Below are 22,170 nucleotides of genomic sequence, written 5' to 3' on the forward strand. Positions count from 1 at the left end.
AGTGTGTAAACAGATAAATTATGAATCTTCACTGGTCCCAGAGGCCACACTTTTTTAGACTAGGCTAGTCTCATCTCTGGAGTTGACATGTCGTAAGCCATGCAATGAACACACTGCTCCAAAACTATTTGGGGCGTTATGTCTCAGATGAGCTGAGCCAAGTCAAACCACAACTCCAGTCTCCTCTGCCTCACAAACGCTGAGCATTTTCCAATTTTCAAGCTGTGAAAAGTGAGAGGGATGGCGAAACAGCGTCATGGACCGAACCGGGCGGAGACTCAAAATAAACTCACGCAGGCTTGGCTGCGTACGGGCTCCATCTCTGTTTATCTTAGTGAGAGTGAGCATGGGAGCCCAGTGATGAAATCAAAAAAGGGAGGAAAAAATTAAACAGAGTTGAACAAGCCAGTGTATTTGGTTGGGGTTGCCATGGCGATGGGGTGCATGGATGCAGATAAACAGCACGTTGAGTACTCAGGGAGGAATGCAGCCCTTCTGCCTGCGGTTTGGAGAGGAGGTTAACACTTCTCTTTCCCAACAGCTTCGCCACTCAACAACATATGGGACTGCGGGGGGGGGATAGGAGAGGAGATTGCACTTTAATTGCACACATCCAGGGATAAAAGGGAATGTGCAGTAATATTTGGAAAAATGCTGAGAAAAGAGGAGCGATGGGTAAGGGTTGATTGCATATTACGACACAAGTTGGTTCAGTGTTTTCACTTTAAAACTGGAATCAGGGAAAGAGAAAATGGGGGGAAAAAAATTAAAAATGAGAAACAGAAAAGGAACTGTGGAAAATTACAGAACAGATTTCTACAGTTCTCCGGATGGAGGTTTGTTTGACTCCTCTGTACAGCTTTCTCCAGTACAGCAGATTACAACCTGAGCAACCAGTGAAGTAGCCTGTCATCAGTCCCTATACAGTGCAATGAAAAAAAAAAAAAGGGAGAAGCTACCTCTTATTTGTCCAGTTATATTAAAAGTTACAAGGACAGGAAGGAGTTATGGATAAGCAGGTGGGAATGGTGACAAGTAGAAAGAGAATGGGGGAGAAGGAAGGGAGATGGTAAGGAGAAGCCAATTTGGTGAGGAATGGTGGCTGTGGCTTGCTGATAAGAGGCTCTCCTTCTCAGCTCCCCCTGACAGAATGGGGAGGCCTTGTCTGTCGCCCCATTAGCAGCCATACCTACAAGGCGCAGCCTTCTCTACATGGCCGGCCTTCAATAGAGGGCAGAAATGGAAAATGGCTACTTAACCAGTGATTACCTGATTGAAAGGTACCTGTCATGGGAGGGAAGGGGCCGTGGGGGACATGTGGGGGATGAGGGGAGTGAATGATTTCCATCCTGTCTCTACAGTGAGATGAACGTGTTACTGTGAGATTAAACCACAAGTGTGTGTTTATTAAAGCCATGTAGCGGGGGGAAGGGAAGAGGGACTGGTGGGGTTACGAGACGATGGAAGAAAATTACAGAGAACTGGACCGTGGGGTTGGGAGGTGGAGGGTGGGGGGCAGTGGAGGAACTAAAAACTCTCAGTACAGTATGGCAAGGGGAGAAAAAGCATCTGTCAATCCTTCTGTAGTTCTGGGATGAGTTTGTATTCTTTATTCGTTTTCTAATATATTATTTATGGATTGCATAAAGGTAGTTTGTTAGCATTTCATGCAGAGCTGGTTGAGAAGTCCACAAATCATGGAGAGAATGGAAACACCACGGTTAGCAGCAATCCCTTCTAATCAGAAAAACAATTCTCCTGGTATTGCTGTTAATCAGAACGCTGCTCCGTCACTGCAGAGCATTCACCTGTAGTTTCTTTTCCAGCATAATGGCTGCTTTAATTCTCTTCTCTAATTGCTTGTCATATTTGTCCCTCTGGCTCTTTGTTTCCATGAGTCGCTCTTATCACCTCACTCCGCTGCCATCAACCAATGTCAGGCAAAACCACAACACTTCTGCCCAGATCCTTGCGAAGGATGCCCTAAGCCGCGGCATTTTTAATGGTCCCTGTAGGCCTGGCCCACAGTGCCATATGAGTGGCTTTATGGAAGCTATTATTAGTGTTTACTCACTGGCACTTACTGGGTCGACAGCCGTCCTGTGTCTCACCATGTGCAGTGAGGCACTGTAACCCTGACTTCTGATTTTAATGTTATGGTTACTGCTATGGCTCTGTCTCCTCGCTCAATCGTTAACTCTGTGACCATTTTATGGGGTATTAATTGAGTTGTAATTTTGACTCAATGAAACCATGTTAGAGTTTAATGCCATTTTAACTTGGGATCTAATTGAAAACAGGCACTAAGCTCTCACGGCTTGTCCAATAGGAACGAGATGAATTGTTTTCCATACACACACCACATTCAACATGTAAAATAAATGGACAACCACTTATCAAAGCAAATGTACAGGTCAGATCGGCACACATATATTTCTCCTTTAACCTTTAACTTAAGACACAAAGAGTTAACACACAAACATGCGCACTCATGCATGCACATGCACAAAGGGCGAAAATAAGAGAGAGAGTTGGATGGCGCTCCGCACTGATCACATTACCTCATCTCACATGTATTTCAGAGGCCTGAAACCTGATATGCATGCAATTGTTATTTTAAATCACCGTCTGGGAAAGTTGGACCCAAGGTCTACAGACTCACCAACGTGGGTGGGGGGTTGGTTCAGGAGGGAGTTGGTACAGAGACTGCTGAGGCTACTGGGACAGGTGGCACATGGTGAACTGACTAATTTGGCCACGCAGTTTTATTGAAGTAAGGAAAACCTCTTAATTATTAAAAACAATCAGTTAGCTTGACATTCAATCTTGAGTTCACAGCACCTCCAGACACGGGTTCAAACCTGCGGACATTTTGTCTCCCCCTTCTGGCAGTGAAAGTGATTACACGATTAGCGCTCTCTAACGGGGAAATGCCACACAAATGGTCCCATGTTCGGACCCGCTGCCAATCACCACAATCCTTCCACTTCTGAGTTTCTTTCTTTCTTTTTTTTAATTAAAACTTTTCTTGCACCCTTCCTACATGTTTCTGCCTTAAGCTCCATCTTCTTCACTGCAGGTACTCTCCTGTCCAGCTCTGGTAAACCAATCATTGTTGGTGAACATTGGTGGACTATGTCATGGGAATTTTTCCACAGACGCCAGATTTGCTACACATACACCTGGTACTGATAAATCAGCACTGTGAACTCAATATGCAAGAGTGTAACTGTAACTATAATGTCGCCAGCTAATAGACATTGATTTGAATGTAAAACTACTGAACTCTGGCTTTCAATGGGGGAGGACTATATTCAGTGTAACTGAATGTTTCTCAGGCCCATTGCAGTGACTCTGCAGAGAAGTGGTTGGGTTATTTCTCTCCCCTCTTTCTGCTCTCTCGTTCCCTCTCTCATCTGCCACCTTATCTCTTGTATCCCCTCCCTCTATCATCTGCCCCAATCTCTCGAACATATTCGCACCTACAAGGTTAATGTGTATGTGAAGGGAGAGAATATGGCGTGGCGCTGACTTCAGATCCATAAGAGTATATTTCACCTCTTCAGGCTGGACAGGCACAATGCCAGAGGCCACTGGATAACTGCTCCTTCCCTACTATCTGCAACCCAGGTTAATTAAAGTTCCTCATCCGCCCCCCTCAAAGTATGCTTTTAAACAGAGTGCTATGTGTCATTGGATTGTATTTTATTCCTTTTAATGATGGACTCATTGTGCGTGTGGGTGTATGTCTTTGTGTGGGTGTGTGTTTGAAAGTACATGCCGCAGAATTCACTGCATCATTCTGTGCACATACAAAACACCATTTTGATGACTAAAAGATCTATAGAATTCAGCTATTTTGCACAAACAGCAATGTTTAGCTTGCGATATGTGTCGCGAATGAAGTGCATGTTACTCGTAAAGCATCTGTGTTTCCAGCAGTAGCAATGTTTGGTACTCTACACGCCCTTGAGGGAGTGATTACTATCAGTTATCCCACGCACACAAAGAAGTTGATGTTGCATCACCTGCATAATGAATTCACCCGAAACTTGCCACTGATTCGATTTCAAGTAACCCTACACCAGAAGCCAAATGGGAAATACTGTAAAAGAAGAGACTGGGGGCGAAAGCGGGAACAACTCGTGGATCTCTCTTTAGAACAAGCATCGGAGCCACAGGCGCTCACATTCCTCCATAATGATGTGTAATACTCTGAATCCACAAGGTTAAGTATGAGTGCAGTGGGATGCCTGCCGGTGGACTTAGATATGGGACTCTGACTCACATTAAGGCAACTTTAGTTCACGACTATCAGTGTTAAGTGCTAATGAGCAGAGATGAGCGGACCTGCGTGATAGAGTCAGGCAGAAACACAAAATATTGCGCACATGCATGCAAATACAAACATGAGAGCTGTATTTGCACCCATACATGCACACACAGCATGGCGACAAATGCATACTTTGTAATGTTGTAGAGTATGAAATAATGTTACGACAGGAGTTGCAGTGAGGCTTGTGTTAGCAATTTCGTTGTCTTTTTTTTTTCTTTTTTCGGAGCAGCAGAAAAAAAACTGCCTGTTACCTCTTTTTTAAGCTCTCATTTACTTGTCTTTAATTTCTCCTTCTCTTCCTCTTCCATCCCATTGACTCTTTCCAGCTCATTGAGCTGTAGCAACTAGCAGGACTGTACTTACTGTAGAATCCATATATATAATCCATAAGCATTAAACTTTATTTCATTATTTACTTTATTGGAATTGTTGAAAGAGGCTCAGTAACCTGCTGTCGGGGGAAGTAGCCTCTATGAGGGTACTGAACTTTGTCTGTGTTGCAGTTTTACTCACTTTTTCTCCTCCTTTTTTTCCCCCTCTCTCCCCCTCTCTCCTTTCCTTCTGTGATTTATTGGATGATGATCCCTTTTCTTCCTCTAAGGGTGAGTGTGTGCTTTGGGCATCCAGCCAACAGGACCTGCTTTAATTGATGTCAGTAATCTGGTCACCTTGAGAGATAGTTAAAAGGGCAAATCTCTATTAGCTTTAGTTTATGGCGAGCAAATTAATACACACTCACGCGCACGCACACACGTATACACACACGCACACAAAGTTTCCACAGACATTGTGAGGAAGGCTGCACAGTATGTATGTGAATGTAATACATACTGCAGATATTAGCAACAATTCTCGGAGTACTAATCTCGTCGACTGCTGTTTGCTGTGCGTAAACATGAAGGTGTAGTCTCTCTACTGAAGCCCCTGTTCGCTTAAACGCTGTAAGAAATACATTACGACTAGTGAGGAGCCAAGATAAGTTATTTCTGGTTGGATAAGCACAAGGGGACGTATCTGAGGGAGCCAAAGGAATCTACATTAAGGAGAGATATCTGTTAATTAAATCTGTCCCTGCCTGATCTCTATCTGTAACACGTAACTTACACTGCCGCTGCTGTTGCTGCTGGATGAGCACAAGCACACGCATGCGCACGCACACACACACACACACACACACACAAACACTTGCATATTTATACTTAAAACTTAAATTCCCACACTTCCCTTTCTCTTATTCCTCTGCCTATCATAGGAGAGGAAAGACATTTGCCAACATAAACGCACTACAGGGTGGCACAGTATATTTTTTCATAGGTAATATTGTCAATTCTTTATAGCACCATAATACCCAAAAACATAGCTCTCATGATCATATTATATGCATAAAGGCTAATGACTATGCTGCTGGAGAATCAGGCCTCTCTTCACTTTTCATATGGTGCTCTCTCAAGCCATACTGTGCAGAAGAAGTAAAAATAGTTTTCAGATCACAGAAAAAACATCATCAAAATGTTACTCATACAATACATCGTGTTTTGCTTAAAAACAAAGGGTTTATAAGACTCTGGGTGGCCTCGCCTTTTATTGCTTTTTTTTTTTTTTTTGTTGCGTGTTCAATGTCTTCTCCATCTTTTTGTCCTCATTGTGCATTATATTTCCTTCTTCTTCATCTTCTTCTACATCTTCTTGTTCTTCAGCTGCTCAACTGTCTAGGGACTCACTGTGGTTATTCTCGAGAAGGACAGAGGCTAGGAGGTGACTGGGGTGGCTGAAAGTTGGGGTGTATGTGGACCAGATGTCTGTGCTTTCATGAGGCTGGGGGGGTCTGAAAAGGCTGTGGGGGGGGGGGCATGGCTGTTCTCAATTACGCTGATCAATGGAAGTGGTGGGGTGGGGGCACTCAACACTGTAAAGAAAGGACACAGATTGTTAAAAATGAGACAAAAGAGAGTGACAGAAAGATTGTGGAGGGGGTCCCGCCTTTTTTGGGTCATACTGTTTATTTTTAGACATGTTTTCTGCCTCACTGAAGGACCATACAGGTGAAGATGACAGCGTGTTTATTTTTCTGGGGATTGCACTGATTGCAAATAAATATGGAACAAAAACATCATCTTATTCTCGTTGGAAGATATTCAGAGAGAGACATATGTTTTCTGATCATTTATACATTAATGGATTCCTGTGTTTTATTTTGTTTTTTATGTAAACTTTGAATCTTGGACATGCTACAAATACAGTTTTGCATGGACGTATTCATTTGAGCAGTGTAGAATAAGAAATAATGATTGCTTGATTTGCTTATAGACTGCCACCATTATTTCATTAGTGTGGCTTCAACAACAATAAAAGATCCTGAACTACAAGACGGTTGAGCTCAAACTGAGGCCCCTGCATATCAAGTGGTGGCTCTGTTCTGTGTTTTAATTAGGATTATATGTCCTCTTTAAAGGATTCCTTCTCTGAAGCCTTTCCCATTTAGAGCCCTATAGGGTTACACAAGATTAAAAGCACTTTTCCATCTTTAGCCTCTGATCCATCTTTGAAATTGTGCTTGGTTCCCTGTCTCTGGAACACTTTATCTCCCCCTTGGAAGAAGGACTGAAGGGTGAGAGGAGGGGTAAGGCGAGGTATGTATGACGTTGTAGCTTTTTTTTTTTTCTTTTCTTGCTTCATTTGCTTTGTATTTACTTATATATTTAATGACTACAAGGTATGTGTTTGGATGTGGCATTTACAATATCACTTTGATCGAATGCAAGTGAGTCTCATGTTACACACAATAGCTTGAACGCCACTTCTGATACAACAAGCCTGTGTCCAATCATAGCGATCTTCCCCCATGACCTCTGACCTTTACTCCTGTGGGTAGAGAAAGAGAAAGGCATTGGTTTCAACAGAGGGAGGGGTTCAGGCTGGCTGTCTCTCACTGCAGACTGCCAAGGCTCCCCACTACCCCAACTCTCCACTGCATTTTTTTTTTTTTTTTGCTTCTTCTTGAAACCAACGTTATTCTAAACACTTGAAAATCCTCCACATGTGCAAGCAATTAGTTTTCACGACTTGCTCTGGATGAGAAAGATCTACAGACAGGCACAAGCACACACACAAACACAGCGGGGCAAATACATAAAGATTGAATGGTCGTACACTGAAACACTCAGGTATGCAAAGACAATATATAAAATAACAGCGCATCATATGTTTGTTAGACATTCTGGATACGCACATTGCACCTCACTGTGAATCAGATTTTGCATTTACCTTTGCTGGAGAGGTTTGTTGCTGTTACTGTTCCTGCCAGTTCTCAGAAAATGTCCATATTATATCCTTGCAATACCATATAACACTAAAAGCTAAAAACAATTGTCTGTTGTGCAGGCCCCCTCTTGCAAAGATTTGTCAGGTGCAGCAAAAGTTCGTATTTTTATTTGAAACTATACAGTACAATAAAACAGCAACACAGAGGGAAATAGTTATCGGACAAATTATGTAACTAAGTAAAAAGCATCATTGGGGACTGTTAGATCAATATAGAAAGGTTGTACTCTTTGTATGGAATAATCCCACCTAAGTACATGCTTGTGAAACTAAGATATAATGTATGATATTTTTCCCCCTGCATATATCCAGTTCATAACAGTTTAATAGTTCCTTTCAGGTCATACTCAGCTATCTGTCAGAGTGCTCTAGGTTCAAATTAGGTTTCCATCCAACCCAACCACTTAAACAGTCACTGGGCCATTATACAAGTGCAGTAATTGGACTCTGGGCCAGATTTTTCTTGGGCCTACCTGAGCCAAAAAATCCACTGACACATTCAGTTGTATAACCATGAAATACTTCTACTACCGTGAATTTCGTAGCTGAACAAAATGCTAACTGGTAGAAAATATCCTACTGCATTAAAAAGAGACTGCAGAATATCCTTTAACTCCGTCTACTGCTTGGTGCACAGCTGGCCTACATGACAGCAGCTAACCAATAACATAGTCCCTCATAATTTTATTACCAAATTGCTGTATGTTTGCTTATTCTTTAAAAACAAACAAAAACACACACACACACACACACACACACACACACACACACAAAACCATTACAGTCATGGTTCCTGGGTCAGGCCTAGTCTGTGCATGTGCTGAAGCAGTATAGCTTATGCAACAACTGACAATCATCAATGTTCCACTTTTGTTATTTACAAAATAATATTACAGGCAGATCAGGATATGGGAGTGCATCATCAAGATGTTTCTGCTGAAGTCACAGATCTGCAGCTAATGAGCAAGAAATTAGACAAAAATGAAAACATGCAATGGGAAACAGTCTGTAAATGAAAAGTGGTGCAATTGAAAATGACTCTGGAGGAGAAAAATGTATTAGCCAGAAAACAAATGTAAGAAAAAATAAGCATCTGTAAACTGTCAAAAGGTAGTTTTGGAAAATAGTTTTTTCATACCCACACTGACGATAAACATTTTAATCATTGGTAAAAGATTATGTGCACTATGCATCCTCATACAACAGTTCTATACATAAACAGGCTTAGTTATGATTGTTTTGTATCAGGCAAACAGACTAATTTCTAACTGCTTGGCCATTAGAGAGTAGAAATCTTTCTACATGCTTCACATTAACAACAATTCAGTTAATTATCTAAAAGTGATTTGCAAACAAAGGATAGGTTCCTTCAGTGGCTGTCACTTGGTATGTGGTGGCTTTGGTTTTAGTCATTACATTTACTTTTCCCTCTCTGTTGTAGAAAGATGTGGTTTGTACCTCACCAGAATGATAAGCAAATGACCGAGAGATGGATGAAGTGATCAGTGGAGTCGACACTGTTGCTTTCACTCTTCATGACAATTGATGTATTCTTGAAAGGATTTCTGAATCTTTTCATCTCATCATATTATGACAGTGTTTTGATGATGGCTGTGATGTGTCACCTTATCAAGACTAAATAGCTAAAGATTCACTGAGGTAATGTTGGTGTGATGTGGATAATCATTACATTAATGACACAAATTCACATTGAGTGTAATTTAAAAGCAATTATGGGATCGGTAACCTTTTTAATCCAGTCATCACCTAGAGTAGGCGCTGTGTGTCGTGCTGTATCACCTGGAAAATGGAAACATTAATAAAATATTAATCAATCACAAAGAAGGGGACTAAGCTGACAGGTAGGTCAGATAGTTAACATATTGATAGAAGAGTTGACTTTCTGGGGGCGAAGCTAAAAGTACGGAGAAGATTCTGTTGAAATATTACGTTACACGCATATGCCCAGAATTTGTGTGGGCAGATTTTCCTACCAGTTTAATTCAATAAACCTTGCACAGTATTTTCCAAAAAGGTCCACAAATTGTATATAAATAGTAACACAGTTGCACACAGGCAGACACACACAGACACGCACGCATACTCAGACACAAGCCTCCAGTTTTGCCACGGGACGCTGTTTTCCAGCTGTTTAAACCACAGCACAAATTAGCTGCTCAGCCATTGGAAGGAAAGGCAGGCAGGATACCAGTAATTACTGTCTGATTGGTGGAGCAGCTGCAATTAGCAAGTTTGAGTCTTGAAGATTTGCATATGTATAAAAAGCTGAGGGAAGTAAGGAGCGTTTACTGTAAATACCCTCAGGGTTCAGTGGTCCACTCCAGGAGCTGGGGTAGGGAGCAGAGAGGGTGCAGCTGGACAACTATGATCCATCAAATCTTAATCTCTACAAGGCAAGACAGTAATGCTTGAGTGTTATATGCTATATTTAAATTGTGTTATATGCTATGATCATGTTGTCTCAGCCAATCCCAGCCAGAAATGAAACAGATATCATCTATAAAAAAAAAAAACAGTGTTGAGGAATCTGTTTGCTCCCCGTACAGTATCTGTGTGCTTCCACTCCAGCAGCACTGAGGAGAGTCTCAGCAGTGGTCCTTCCTTATCATAGCACATTTAACAGGGGGCTAATCCAATCAGGTGGGATAACAGGGTTGTTCTCTGTGAGTGGAGGAGGATCAGGCGTGTGCTCCTCTGCTTCCCATTAGTGTGTGTCTCTCCAGCCGGGCCTATCCTAATCCCATTTCCCCATCTAAAGCCTTAACCCAAACAAGCACACAGGACAATAATCTCCGGTCACACTCCTGTTGGCTGCCCCAGGCCTGCTGGTGCTGCTAATGGACGGCCAGCCAGAGAGATGCCAAGAGACTGCAAGGGGTGACTAGATGTGGTTTGTTCAGCCAAGGAACCGCAACATCCACAGCCTTTCTTTGTTTACAACTCCTCTATTGTTTTTCTCTTCTTGTCTTCTGTAATATTGTGTATCTGTTGCTGGTTTGTATTTCCTCTTCACGACCAAACACATTAAACCACAGAGAAAATCTGGTATTTGCAGAGATCATTTTTCAATTGAGCGTGTCAACAGAAATGTTTTCAGAAATACATTCGATTATAAACTACCATACACGTAGCCAAGAAAACGGTTTAAAAGTTACAGTGTGAAGCTAACGTAGTAGGTTTAGATTATTGGCACGGTCAGTTAAGTCTTTTCATTTTTTTTTTTTTTTTCGTCAGATTTGAGACAAAGGAAAAAATAAGAGAGACAGAGGGTGGGGGTGGTGGGGGGGGGGGAGCGTGAGAGGGAGGGAAGCGTTGGCTTTTTGTCCCTGTTGACGGCACATGTGCCCCAGATGCAGGGTCCTGATCCAAACCCAGGCCCATCCAGACGCCACCCTGAGTGTCTCAGATCACTTACACACTCTCCAAGGACCTTGGAAAAAACTGCCTCATCCACATTTCTTATTTCTTTTGGTTTCCATAAGAAAAATGTAACCCCAACTTCCTAATGAATTCCAACTGAAATATGCTTGGTGCAACAGCATGTACCTCCAACAAGGCTTCTCAGCTCAACTTTTTCATGTTCCATATGGAAGGTATTAGTTTCTCCTTATGCCATTATACAAATTCAGTCACTGCATTTTATTTTATACGGATAAGGTGGAACAACTAGAAATGGAAAATAAAATAAAAGGTGACTATTTTTGCTGCCCTTTGTGGAGAAACATCAAACTAGCAGGAACTATCAGTAAATTGCCTTCGGCTTTACCTATTTTCTTTATACAACCCCCCACTTCACCATCTTCAGCCAGTTGAATGAGTGACAGAATGGTAAAGGTGCTCTTTGTTTTGTGCTTTTCTGTGTGTGTGTACACAGCTGGCAGCTGCGCTGGATCACAGCTATTAGACTAAATCAATTATGAGGCTGATTTCTCTCCTCATAATTGAATCCAATGAATGTTCAAGGAATCTTGAAGAATGATGTTAGGTGGTTGGATTTTATTGAAACTGCTCAGAAGAGTCGTCATTTGCTCAGTCTAAAGCAACGTGCTCTATTGATAATTACTACTGATGAACTAACATGGCCCTTGGGTTCAGGTCTTGTCTTTAAGTCTCCACTGGCCTCATGGTTGTTCATCACATGTGGGAGCTTTCTGAGCTGCCTGCCGCATTGTGTTGCACGCTGAGAAACCATTGTGCCACAGCACAAGGCATTGAAAACAATGGGTTTCAGAGCAAAGCGGTACCATTGCTGCGTTTTGTCTGAAAGTCACACTCGTATGTTAATTAACCATGCAAGTGTTTTGGGCGTAACGTGCAATAAACTAATCAGAGTGCCATCTCCCACTGGCTTTAAGAGCTAAGCCTGCGTTCACCTTGGTACATTGCTATTTTCACTGCTCAGTGGTTCACACAGAATTAGATTCTATTTGTGGCGAGTTGATTACATATTGAGACTGACCAGTGAGCCCAGTGCTGGCACACCCAGCAACTCTGTGTGCCCTTAGGAGCAAGGAAAGGCTGAGCGAATCAATGGGCTGTGCACAGCTGCACAAAGAAGAAATTGCACCAATGACTAAGTTCACCATGTTTTGTGTTATATTACGAGAAGTGTAAATACGTTGTCGACTCATTATGAAACTATAATATAATTTTAGTCGAAGCGATGAATGGGAAACACTAGGTCACACACTGTTTGTGTGTAAGTATGTGTGTAAGTGCGCGCCCACCTTTTGAGGTGCATATTACTCTTTGGTTAATCCGTCATCAAAAATAACAGTGAAAAACTGCACCACTGACTCAAGATCATTTCTTTTCTCGACCAATTTCTTTTCTGTGTCAAGATAGCAATGTGTAAACATTACACCTCCATGCACATTTTAAGGCCAAAGCACCGATGGGTGCTCAGATGGGTGCAAATATATTTTTCTTTTTAAACAATGTGGGTGGTGTAAGTGAAAGCTGAGGTAAAAGGGATGAACACAGTTTAAGAATGGAGCTTCAGTTAGGTAAAGCAAGGTAGCCGTGATTGGGGGAAGATAAGACCTGTCTCTGTTCGAATATAGTCGTTGCCAATTGTGAAGTGGAGTCGTGTTTTTTGGCCAAACTACTGTTGCCAAGTTCAATAAACAACTTTCCTATGACACATCTTCACTTGCAAAGTTTGCTACACAAAATCATTGGGAAAATGGTTGGATGCATGACCTCAGTTACCTTGGGCTTGCTGTTATAACAGAATGAAGTAGTTCGCAACAGCCTTGCTGAAGCTTATGTACTGGGATTGGTTGGCACAATATGTTTTGTATAGCACTATCAACCGCTTAGTCAGTAATATCAAAACGGCTACTCAGTAGAGCTTTAATCAACGATAAAAAGATTGGAGACGCTCACGGTCTCAATTATGCACATCTCTTCCAATCATCCCTCAAATCTCCATGATACCTTTGTCAATGAGATCACCGCTGTCATTCATTTACTTAACGCCAGCTAATGACTGTATGGCAAAAAGCTTGTTGTCTTACTGGCAAACTACATCACACAACTCTAACTGAGAATCATCAAAATTATTCAAAATTCTTCCAAAATTGTTGACAGCTGTGGAATGTGGTAGTCAGAGTGAAAAGTTCAGCCATCTAAATCATCAGCGACACTCAGACTTTAGAGTCAGTCATGTCAAAAAGTATCGCTTTCATTTGCTCACCAGTTTCACTTCATTGTTTGGCTCAGGCAGAAATTCATTTCAAAATACCCCAGAGCCATCAGTTTATTCACCAACTACCTCAATTATCCATTACATATCTCACATGGTGGTTGCCCACCCACAAGTGAACCACTTTAAAGGCTGTTTATAGACTACACCGAGCTCCATCACTCCAGTGGTTATGGTTGTACATGAATTTTGCCCATTGAGTCTACCAGTCGAAATGGTACAAAGTTGTAAGACAGGGGAGCCTAAAGTCAGGGCACAAACGCCGATGTTGAACTCAAACAGGGTTGCTCATTGCACGCCTCGCAAGCCACATTCAAGGTACTTCATATCAGTAACACAGCCATACATTTTCTAAAAATGCGCTGCATGAATATACAATGAACACCACCCTACAAATATCCAAATTATATTTTATCTCAATTATTTTCCAAAAGGGGAATAACTGTCAAACAAAGCATGCTGACAACATTGTTTACAACGTCGGCTCACCTGACCACATAACAGCCTGGTGACTCAGCTAGCCAGTGTAAAATGCAACGGACGCAGCTCAGTTTCTAACAAAATCATTTGCACCTGTTGCAAACGAAACAACTTGCAATGCCATTCAAAATGGTGCATCCAAAATTCAGTGAAAGTTATTCACCTGGCAGTGAACTCACAACTCAGCTTGCTGCTTCACTGTGTGAGCATCAAAGTATTACATTTGAATTTAAATTTAAACGTGGCTCTCCCCTTCACGTTGCTCTGCCAATGTGGCTCTTATAAAAAAAAAAAAAAAAAAAAACAAACTCACCCCCAACCCCATCCTGCTTAAAATGGAAAATCAGACATAAATTTAAAATCTCATTCCATAATCTTGCAAATTACTGTTACGATGAAATGAACATCTCATGCCTCGCTTCTGAGTTTCCTGAGTTTCCTTGTCCCTGGTGGAACGTATATAGTGCAAATAAACCCATAAGTCTGACCAAACATGCAGCATTATCTTTCAATGATACCTGCATTAATTTGGTTGCGTTTCAGAAGATATTTGTTGTTGTGAGAGCAAGAATGTAGAGATGGAGACGGGAAATGCACTTGAAGGTAATGTTCCTCTCCATCCCTGTTATTGCCATAAGTGAAAGGGTCAGCTTGGTTTCCAAATTAGTGGGTTGTCTTTGTCAGAGATACTGTAATAAGATTAGATGGTAAATAAATTCATTTATAAACACTAATCAGTTTTTGGCATAAGACCTTGTTGTTACATATTTGCCAACGGTCTGAGTAAATAGCCTACGGTAACTGTCTTTATTATCCAGCCAGCTTGGCATAGCTGGAAGTTTGACTTGGCTCATGACCTCAGGGAAAACATCACTTATAGCTGTGGGTGAGTTATCATTGACTTTCGAATGATGGCGCTACAAATATCGTATCCAGCTATTTTCAAGCCAGCAACACTGAAGCATCTGTTCTTATGCTGACAATCTGCCTTGGCTGAACATCACACAGACAGGCAGCCATGTGATTGTTGAAATATCACTCCAATAGAAATGCCCAGCAACCACAGTGGCAATGCTACAGAATTAGTGGTCTAACATCTCTGCTTTGCTATCCTGGGTGTGTGCCGACACATATTTGCAATGTTATTTGTTGAAATTAAGGGTTATGAGATGATCATTCAATGGGACCATTTCCCGTCCTTCTTCCCTATTGAATTTTAAATTGAAAAACTTCTAAATCGGGTTCTGAATGGTAGCTTCCTCATCTGGAGGTACCTACATGAAATAGCTATGACTGTAAAATTCAAAAGCTAGCCAAACACTAAATGTAGCTCAACTAGTATCTTTACTGCATGTGTTGCAGCAACTGCCAAACACTGTTTGTCCCTTGCATAAATAAAAGCTCATCTTCAATGTATGTCATTTTCATAGATTCTGCAGGAACTACACTATACGTATATAAGAAAGAACAATTGGCATTTCATGGTTGGGAAGTCGTCGTCTTCCCCAACTGTTAAGGAACCGCTTTTAACAGCAAGACCGGTGCGGGGCCTGTGGATCAATTTCCTGATGCTCCCCTTTCAAAATATACACAGTGGTCTCAATGGAGGAGGCACTGTACGCATGAGGGCAGAGAGACAAAAAGTTTGGGGGATTGGGGTTGTTGGAGAGTTTGGCCCTGGAAGTATCCACCTGGTGGGGTGGTTGAGGGCCAGCAAGGAGCCCCCACAGTACACAAAGCTCGCCTTGTGTGAGATAAGCAGCGGGCACTGGGAGGGCCCTACGGCACTATTTTCACAATCAGAGCCAGTTTGTTTTCTTTAGGCCTCAGAGCCTGAGCCTGTCAGGAGAACAGCATGCTGGCAGTGCTGGAGGGTGTGCTGGGTAGCACCGTTAGGGGAGAAAGGGGGTCTCCTACAGGGTGGGCTACGGGTTTCAGGGGGCTCTTCGCAATTTACCTCTTATTTGACTAAATTTGCTTACTTTACTGATCTCTTACCAGACAGATTTCCACTTTGGCTTAAACATGAACCTGAATGTTCATTAATCTAATCCTGACTGTAGTTATAACATCAATGTTTTGTCATGATTTGTGTTTTATATGTATAAAAAATAAAAATGGGAAATTATGTACTAAATTTAACTTCAAGAAATCTGTATAAAGCACATGATATCTTAAAAAAATATACTTTTTCTACCATATTCACACTATTTAAGTTTAAAAACTGCTGCAGTGAAATTGAGATTTTTGGGTCAAAGCTGTACTTGAGACAAACACTCCTCAATGTATGTCAGGTTGCTTAATGTTCTAATAGATGCTGGACATATTTTCATCTCCACCATGCAAACTCCACTGCTAATGTTTCTGTTTCTTTTTTTTCCTTTTTTCTTTTTTCTTTTTTTTTTTTCTTTTGGCAATAAACTTGTGGTGTAATATTATGAGTGTTTATAGAGAAAAACCACAGTGTAAAAGACTCAGAGGTATAAGAATGTTTCCTTGGTAAAGACTAGTTGGAAAATGATACTAAAATTTAATTAGAAACAGTTGCTTTACTGTTTTGAAGATGAGCTGCCTAGAGCAAGTATCGCGAGTCAACTTGTCTTAGTTGAGAATTACACACACTTGGGCAAAAAATAAGAAAAAGAGAAAGAGAGAAGTAATATTCAGAGAAAAGAGATTTTTCATAGAAAATGTGGCCCCAGTGATGGAACCACACTACGAATGCATGATTATTTTGAGTGCTTATCTGATTTTCTGTTAATTTCTTATTAGGTACTAGCAGTGTGTGAGGAGTGCTTCAAGCTCTATGTTGGGATTATTTAAAAGTGGATTCTCTGCAGGCAGGTTTCATGATTTTTTTTTTCTCCCCATTCCACAGTGTGTCTTGGCCCATCAGAGAAGATTGGCCGCCAGGACTCCTCTCAGCCCGCTCCCTGAAGACCCCTGGCTCCACAGAAACAGGAAATGGTAATAGTATTGCAGTGCTTTTCCTCCCCCTATCTGTATCCCCATTTCTCTCTCTCTCTCTGAATGAACAAAAAACAGACGTGTAATAACATATATGTGTGGAAAAAATGGACCTAGACTATAAAGTAAACCAAAGGTGCACATTATGTATTTGCACTTTCTTGAAGGATAAAAAATATATTCAGTATATGGTATATAGATCATAAATTAAAAACTGTTCTGTTTAAAAAAAATAAATAAATAAAAGTGCATTTGCACTTACATCTGCCCAATAGTTTCCACCCCCAGAGAATTGGAAAAATCAGGTTTTTGTTTTGTGCTGTCTGACAGTGCAGATTGGAAAGTTGGTTTGCGTGTCTAGTTTGCTGTCAGTAGGTCAGTTGTCGAGCAGAGGGTCAGTTGTATCTGTTTGCACCATGGATTGCGCAGTCTCTCCACAGGTGGACGACCCTCTCTACCCCCTACCCCTCCGCCTCCACCCCCACCCTGCTTCCAAGTGTTTATGAGTCACTTCACCTCCGGCCAAGCATGTGGTGAAGCCACCCAGCTCCAGTCATATCAATGGGATCCACTAACTAGCCCCCATGGATGCTGCCAGGTTTTTATAGTAAATCATGGAGCAAAACCACAATTGACTAAAAAGAGATAGGCTTGCTCTGACTTCACAGCATTTTGTGGTTTACATTTCCCTTTGAGTTATTTTTTTCTTTAGACTTCTTTGCCTTCTCTTTTTTCCTTTCATTCTAATTTAATATCCAGCTGGATCCACCATTTGTCCTAATAGTTTTCTTTGTTTTAGCCTCTTAAAAACAGTCTTTTATCATTTCAGTTTTCCATTGGAAGATTGATTCTTCATGAAACCCTTAATGTGTTCAAGAAGTCCCAAAGTTAGCTGCTATAGTGCCACAGCCACTAAAGTCTTGAAACATTTTGTCCTACGACACAGCTCTGGAGATTGTTGTCCACACCTTAGAGTATAGAGCTAAATGTAATCACCATAGGCCATTTTTCTTTCACAGAGGTTGCAGTGGAGGCACAAGATAACCCCTGTGGAGCACAGATGTAGACAACTCGAGCCAAAAGCACCAGTTCTCTTTGCCAAAATACAACCATAAAAATCTGCCTGCAATAAGTAACCATGAAACCAAATTGCCTCTTTTCCTATAACAGAACTGTGGGATCTGCCCCATCAACCCTGAACCTGAGTAGTGCAGGGGATCTCAAGGGGAGTGCTGAGGCCTGACTGGGTTGAAAACCATCTGGGAAGCTGAGTTTATACTGGACAAAGCAAACTGCACAGAGAAGTCAGAAAACATATTGTTGGACGCACATTGTTCCAGTGACATTCAGTTTCATGAGGCATACATCTCACACAGGTGCCATCTGTAAATACAGATGCACTACATAACATTCTTTCAACCTTACCTCAGACCACACCTTACACTGCATTCCTTATTTGGCATTACAAAACACATAAGTGTAGGACAGTGTGTTGCTGCCAAGGGTTTCTCAGTCCAGTGCCCAACTCCACAGCTCTCAGCCTGGGCAGAGGAGGGAAAAGTACTGGGTGTCTGTTCTCGTTCCCAGCATTGGATTCACTGCACTGCACTTTACCCCTGTGGCTTCTCTCAAAATGCCTGTTAGGATGCTTGGCAGAACTGCAACATTTTCATTTTCATCTTATGTCTTTTCAGCATAGCAGCGGATCAGAGCATTTTCCTTTTCAGTTTTGTTTACATGTATTAATGTACACAGTTTTTCTTCGCTTAGAAAGAAACGTTGCAAGCAGTTGGAAATCTTATTACGGGAAATCATGCCGATGAACGTGTACTGTGCTCTAACTGATTGTGAAGTGAAATACAACAAAATGCACCAGCAAAATGGTGGTTTTTCAAATATGATTTACAAAATACGAACTAACTGAGCCACGTTTGACGTTAATCCTGGGAGCACGGGAGAGAGAACACAGAGCGCCATTGTTCTTTTTCAGTAAGACGTTGCGTATTAACATGAACTTTTTGAACACTTTGTGTAATTTCATTTAGGGTCGACATGAAACACATTTTTCAAAATTTTCAGTGTTTAATGCATATGAGTAAATGACAACTTTACACCATAGACCCACATTTTAGCACATCTTCTCCAAAGGGAAGAATGAATGGAACATTTTGTCTCTATGTAATAATATGCTAATTTTTTTTTTTTTTTTTTTTGGTATAGTGAGGCCTTGATAAAGTTCACTGCTAAAGCAACACACACTCCACCTTCTCAGGTCTCCTCTCTTTCTGTCTGTGACACACACACACACACACATAGTGTTGCTGTGCGGCAGTTTACCCATGTAATGTGACCTGGAGGGGTGCCAAGGAGCCCAGGGAAGGTCCGTGGCCTGAGGCCTGCCGACACCTCTCCCCAGCCCTGTTGAAATGTTTATTTATAACTCTCTTCCAGCTCCACCTCCCCCTGTCGTCTGCCAGCCACCATGCCAATCCAAACACACTAGGCCTCTCCAGACTGATCCAGAGCATGATTTCAGAAAGAAGAGAACCCTTTCCCCTCTTTTTCCCCCTTTTTCGTGCCCAAACTCTCCCACCCTTTCCTCCCTCCCTATCCCTCTGTCTCACTGTGTCTCCCGAAGAGTAACGCAAAGGGAGAGGAAAGGAAAGGGAGGGAGGAATAGATGGATAGAAGAAAAGAATGAGGGGGCAGAGGTGTACTCCATCCAGCATGGGCTGCTAAATTGGTTTCAGAGCAGCAGTTGGACTCCGGGGATACACAGCACACACTGCCGACTGGCTGTGTTTGCTTTTGTGGGGTGTAGGAAATCTGATCTCCATCCATGTAGCCAACCCACATCCCACATCCCACCCATCACTACCACCAAGAATGAAAGGAGCTACGAGCACAGTTGCCCTAAAACAGGTATCACTGATACTTTAGTAATAAGAATAACAAACATTAAACCCAAGTGTGGAAAAGTGCATATTTCACTGAAATCTTGAAAGGTTACATCATATTATACGAGCAATCCTTATTACAGGGAGGAAGTCACATGTCTGTGGAAGGTTGGATGACATGTTGAGTCCCTGGTGGGTCTGAGGCAGAAGGTTCTCTAAATAGGTTTAATTGGGCCAGGTCTAATGCTCCCATGCAGTCGTTGCCAGACAGACAGAGCTACGGGGAAAAGCAGAGCGCCCAAGAGACCTCAGGCACTGTGTCCCAGTATCTGACTCCATTCTTGTTGTGTGGCTCATTTGGAATACTCACAGTTTAAGGACACAATGCTTACATATTGCTATGTCCAAGGGACCTGTGCCAAATTACCAATACCAGTTGTTTATCTAAAAAACATGCTCATACAGCAGAGCTATGATTGGTTTGTTGCCCAAGGCATAACTCTAGCTCTCAAAAGTGGGAATTGTTTACCTCCTTGTGCCTGTGTGTGTTTGTGTGCTTGTTTATGTGTCACTGTTTATGCATAAGTGCATTTGTCTGCATGCCTTAGTATACGCATCTTGGTAACAGTGTTCTCCAACTCAGCCACCAAGGTCTGTTACATCCCCTGCAGCGATTGGTAAAATGCAGATCAGCCATAACAAAGGTGAAATGTGCACGATATTATTTCCCCTCGATAAATGAAGCCAGTGTCTGATAAATAATATATGATGTGTCAAATATTTTTTCAATCAACAAAAATGAGAAAAAGGAGTACGAAGACAGGCACATAGATGTGTAAAATATAGAGTATACATATATACTGTATATTGTAACAGACAGCTGTACAATTAATGCAGCCATCCTCAAGACAGGGAAGGAGCTTAATATAGTGTTAAGGCCGCACTGCTGCTTTGATGCACAAACCACTTTCATCCATATTTTTGTGTGTGTGTGTGCGCGTGTCTCTTTCACACTTAACGTGCACGCACGCACACACACACACACACACATGCAAAAATAGACCCGTGTTCAGGGCAGATACTCATTTCTCTCTCAGACAGTTTGCTTGCCTTGCATTTGAATGGACTTGTCTTACATTGCATGTGTATACGATGACAAATCCAACATTTAATTTACTCTGCCTTTTTGCAGAACACACCAACTTCTTTTATTTAATAAATGATCATGCTTTAAAAGCAGCCAAGTGTTGAGTGAACCGATACACACTAAAACACCTTCTGTTACAGCAAATGGTTGCGTGCAAGATTGCGCGCTTGTGAGTGTCCAAGTATGTGTGTGTGCACATTCAGCCGGCTGATTTGACTGGGTGTGTGCTTGTGGGTTCCTGTGTGTGCAATTGTGTTTATACTCTTGTTTGCGTGTTTGTCGTGAGCGAGTCCTTGGGGAATGTGGTCTCCACAGTAACCGTCTCTCTTGGTGGTCCATCATTAATAGTCAGTCTGATGCTGATGATTTAGCTTCAGTTAAAAAAGAAAAAAAAGAAGAGCATAGTCAGATCAAGTGAAATCCCATAAAATCACTTAACAACGCAGCATAATAAACACCTTGACAAGTAAATAAATAATCAGTGACTTGAGAGGTCAGTTTAAGCAACCCTTTTTCAGGCTGTCTTATGTGTGTGTGTGTGTCCGTGCGTGCGTGCGTTCATGTATTTGGTGTTTGTTTTTCCTCTTTGTCTCACCCCCCCCCCTGCCTCTCTCTGGAGTGAAGAGAAATTGAGAAACCAATCTAAAATCCATCAGGACTTCCCTGCCCACAATCCTCTCTCCCCCAACCCCTCTCCACCTACCCCCACCCACCCAGTACCCAACACACCCACAGCTCCCTCCCTCCACTCCTGTTTTTTGTGTTGCAAGCGTCTGGAAATTGGATGAGATGTTCGTTTAGCGGGCAGCTGGTCTGGGGCCGATATGAATTGCGTTTCCCCACGCCAGAAAAGGTCAAGCCCCCTCGCCTTGACGGAGTGCATCGGCCTATTGAGTGGCGCTTTAGTCCATTTACCAACAGCCAATGGCAAGGCGGCAGAGGGGAGCGAGGGAAGCACAGCACTCTGTGTAGAAGAGAGAAAAGAATGGCAGCATGTCAGATATAAATTCATTGTTTCTCATCACCCAGCTGGGGCAGGAATGGCTGGGAGTGATTGCTGCGATGGGGGAAGTGAGGTAGGAATATTACTGTCTGAGTAGGCAGTGTCTGCTTGAGAAGGGAGATGAGGACCCATCTTTTACTTCTACTGGCTCCACATTCAACCTTGCTGCCCGTAATTTTGAAATTTCTTTAAACCATACATTCTCTGTGAAGCACCCAAATGAAAATCAAATCATACAGCCTCCATGAGAGGCTGAGTTAGTGGTGTTGACTCATGTCATACCTCCAGAAG

This window comes from Echeneis naucrates, chromosome 9, assembly GCF_900963305.1.
Source record: "Echeneis naucrates chromosome 9, fEcheNa1.1, whole genome shotgun sequence".
NCBI classification, from domain to species: Eukaryota; Metazoa; Chordata; class Actinopteri; order Carangiformes; family Echeneidae; genus Echeneis; species Echeneis naucrates.